The sequence below is a fragment of the Chanos chanos genome, chromosome 4, assembly GCF_902362185.1.
Source record: "Chanos chanos chromosome 4, fChaCha1.1, whole genome shotgun sequence".
NCBI classification, from domain to species: Eukaryota; Metazoa; Chordata; class Actinopteri; order Gonorynchiformes; family Chanidae; genus Chanos; species Chanos chanos.
In genome coordinates, this window is record NC_044498.1 from 34,454,401 (window position 1) to 34,458,928 (window position 4,528).

The following is a 4,528-nucleotide window of genomic DNA, read 5'->3' on the forward strand; positions in this document are numbered from 1 at the left end:
TGCTTATTATCATCAAGCAGTCAAAATAGGAATGGTTCATTCATTTAAAACATTTACTTCTGGTTTTCTGGATATTTGTCATGAATGAGTTACAATACAACATTTTGGTCTTATGTGCGGCTATATTACATTAACTTTCGATCAATCAGTACCATGTTCTTTACGTGATATGTTTTGTTTAGCAGTAATATAAACTTTGTATTTCATGTGTTAGTGGGGCCTGACAATTAGCTTGTATTCTTTCCTAGACGTTTCCTCAGTATGTATTCCCATCAGAAAATAATGATTGGGTGCTCGCTTTGGCTGCACATATACTATAATTGGAAAGATACAGAGAAGATTAGCATGGCCTCTGCGCAAGGATGACACGCAAATTCATGAAGCGTTCCTCATTTTTTTTTTTTTTTTGGTAAACGTAATGTATGGGATGGATTATTATTGATTGTTAATTTAATAAAAATAAAGTTATAAAAAAAAGAAAAGAAAATATTGACTGGACAAAACCTAGTGTATTCTGTGCTATTTTAAATGTCCTTGAGTTTGCTTAGCAACAGTCTATCCAGGAGCAACTGAGGAGATAATTGCTCATTAAAAATTGTACAGAGCTAAGTCATTGTTTTGTTTAGTTGTTTTGCACATTTACTGATTTACTGAATTGAATCTTCACAACCACAAGACTTCTTAACCCTTTGTGTGCAGTCCAGCTCAGTGTCTGCTTTTGTTGTGCTCTCTGACTGCTGATCATCAGTTACTAACTAATCCCCTGTCACAATGAAGACTTTTTCATGAGCAGGATTAAAATTTGTCCATATGCATCATAAATCTAAATTGTTGATGTGTACTCCTTCACCTCAGACTACTCTACAAGAATCTATGTTGCATGAAAAAAGAAAAAAACCCCTCTAAACGAGAGAGACAAAGAGAGAGAAAGAGAAAGAGAGAGAGGGAGGGAGAGAGAGAGAGAGAGAACGAGAGAGAGGGAGCGGGAGAGGGAGAAAGAGAAAGAGAGAGAGTAAAAAAGAGAGAGAGGAGAGAGAGAGAGAGAGAGAGAGAGAGAGAGAGAGAGAGGTCAGTATGATTTCTGGAATATCAGTCTTGATCAAGCAGTAATCTATCTTGCCTACCTCTGAGTAAAACATAGTTGAAATGGAAACTGCTGACCATCAAGAAAAATCGATTTGATCAGGATCACTGAAAAAATGCCAGTGTGTTGTTTGAGTCCATCTGTAGTCCATGCATAATTACCGCATAATAAGCCACTCTAACAGCTAGCATGGAAAGAACTTGTACAATTCGATACCCTGAATGTAATAAGTGAGGCATATTCAACTTAAACAAAGGCACACTGATTTGTTCATTTTCACTGGTATGAAATTACCACCAGAATCTCTGTTCCCCGGGGTCAGTGCACCTACAGGCTGTGGTGCACAGACCCCATGAAACCAGAGAGAGAAAAAAAAATCCCTCCTGATTTTCTATACCTGTTGACATTTCAAGCCTAATTTTTCAATTTTTGTGGACTTGACGGAAAATAATATAAGAAGTTTATCTGTACCAAAATGTTGACACATTATTATTATAATATGAGGCATTTCCGTAAACAAAGTACGAAAAATTGTGGATAAATGTGAAGTCTATAAAATATCTGTTTATGAAATAATGTCGCTGCTCTGTTTCTCTCTCTCTCCCCCTCTCTCTCTCTCTCTCTCTCTTTCTCTCTCTCTCACCCCAATTCTTGCCACCTCATAGCTCTCCCACAGTGCTAAGGGAATGTGAACAGATGGTCACCAATTCCAGAGTTAAAAATATCTTTTTACACCACAGCACAAGTTTACATCATCCCCACTGCCTAATGCATTTAATACAACCTGTTTTGTCTCCCCTACCTTTCACCATTAACTTTAAGTACTGCATTTCTTAGAAAAATGACTGAGCATGTGTCACATGACATGACTGCTGGTAACACCCCCAAGTGGTAACACCTCCAATGTGTTATATTATTTAGATTAAACAATAAATTAGAATGAAACAAATTTTGTCTGGTGATTCAGCCAAAGTAAAGTGATAAAAGATTTATCGTTTGCTGACGACTTTGACTAAACTACCACATGAACCCCTGGGTCAGTCAAGTAGCCATGTCGAGATAAATTATCGTCTGACGTTTTCTCAGTTACTTAAGTATAAAGGTGCGGTTTTATTGAAGAGATCCTGCTATTGAACTCAGACTGGAATATTTCAAAGAGATATTACATTATTGATATTTGGTGTGACAGGAGAAAGCAGATAAGGGTTGGAGGGAGATTAACCATCCTCTGATGTTGTCATAGTAACAGTAGGTTCTGCAGGCAGTCTCCTAGCCCCTAGTGATCTCTCTCTGTGAGGTGGAACATTCCCACGCAGGATTCTGGTGCCTCTGTTTTCCCCCCTCTCTCTCTCTCTCTCTCTCTCTCTCTCTCATACTCTCTCTCTCTCCCTCTCTCTCTCTCTCTCATACTCTCTCTCTCTCTTTCTCCAAATCTCTCTATCACAGTCTTAAACTACTGTATTCAGTGTACCCTTTCCCATAATACACCCACACCAATATCCTCCTATTTTCCGTCGACGGGTGAGGCTCTGACCTGCTCCTCTCGACTTGTGTCCTGTGTGAAACTCCCCTGCAGACAGCAGGTGTCAGGTCTCATCAAGAGGGATGACCAAAGGTCTGTGGACGTGGCTCTCCTTCTTTGGCTCTTCCTTCCCAGACGCCCCGGATTCTGTCATGGAACGGCTCGCGCCTCAGGACTGCAGGCTCTAAAAATACGTCTCCTGCACCATCACCTCTGTTGCCCCCTCTGCGCACTATTCTCAGTCCTCCTTCTCCTCCTCTTACTATCCCTTCTCCCTCCGCTTCTCCTATATTTCTCTATACACAGCACATCAAAATCTGTCAGCTAATCTGTCATGGGGTGTGGAGTTTACCCACTACCCACAAAAAAAACTGGCATTTATGTCTTTCAAAAAGATGTTAGCATGTCTCCTGAAGTAACACAACTGAATATTGTATGGTTTAGGGGGTTATTTGTGACTCCTTCTTCTGACTGTGTGCGCTTCAATATAACACCATGTAAACTAGGGCTGTCCTCCTGGACTCCCCCTGGCCAATCTTGAGGAGGAACATAAAGAATTAATCTGCCTCTCATCACTCCATAGCAGATTCAGTACCCTGCTCCTCCCGGAGCACTCCCCAAGGCTCAGACAATGAGCCATGCAGTTTATGGGCATCAATGAAAAGCATAACACTTTACACTGAAGATGCCCTGCCAAAAAAAAGTGCAAATTAGCATTCTTCTCTTCTTTGCTCAAGATAGTCAGCACTGGGGCAAACGACCTCTTCAGCAGACTCATTCAATCTCTCCAATTTCTGTGGAGTGCAGACAGTATAATGGACTGACAGTGCAATTCATAGAGTGCTCATACACACACACACACACACACACACATGCAGGCACATCTTGAATTCTAATTTCTGGGGGACCCTCCATTGACTTCCATTATAACAAAAGTAAAGAATAACAACTTAATCCTAAACACTGACCCTAACCCTAACCTAACCAAAAACACTTTCATGCATTTAGTTTTACAACAATATAAATAGAAATAAAAAAAACAATGCAATAATAAAATGCAATGCAATACAATAGAAAACAAACAAACAAACAAACAAACAAAAACAATACTAAAGACCATAATTTTGACCTCAGTTAGACAAACTGTTCCCGGTGTAGCGTAGCCCCCAGAATGATGTGCTCTCTATAAAATGTCCTCATGAAGTAGCAAAAATAAGTACAAACCTCACTCATTCACACACACACACAATGTATGCATATATGCACATGTACACACGCACATACACACACACACACACACACAGACACACACACACACACACACACACACATTGAGAATTGCATTTACTAATATGTTTTACCAGTTTAACAGTTTTAACAGCCAAAAAAAAAAAAAGCTGTTTTGTCCTAAAACAACATGAATTGTTCTTACTTGGTGTTTAGAGTCAGCTCTAGCTTACAGCATGCCTGTGACACACTACATCATCTGCACAAATGCTGCTGCATGTCTCCTCATTTCACTTTCCAATAACCTGGAATGGTAACATAAAACTTCTCAAATGCCTAGATGTTTTCATTAGCTAATTAAGTTACTGTTTTTCAGATGATAACCTTTCTATAAATGAGGCCAGACTTGCCTAATTAATATACAGTAATATGAGGATGAAAAAAAAAAATAGATGGAGACAATTAGAGCGATGCTTGGTTCACCTCTCTGGCTGTCAGAGCAGGAGCCTGAGGGGTAGACACACGGATGGTGGGCTTTTTTTCTGGTTCGAGGGTTGAAGATACCCCGTGGCTTTGATGATGGGGGTGGGAACGGTATATGCAGCTCCGCTTGAATGCAGAAAAACCCTGCGTATTTGACTCCAGCGAGAAATAAAGATCTAAAGAAGAATGAAGAGTGAAAATAACCCCGATGA

General features: G+C 40.0%; 1 non-coding gene across 1 annotated transcript; it reads left to right on the forward strand.

The window, feature by feature from the left end:
• Positions 1-290: 290 nt before the first annotated feature.
• LOC115810996 (U6 spliceosomal RNA) lies at positions 291-397 on the forward strand. Its single transcript, XR_004025257.1, has one exon. It is a non-coding gene; the product is annotated as a U6 spliceosomal RNA (small nuclear RNA).
• Positions 398-4,528: the final 4,131 nt, after the last annotated feature.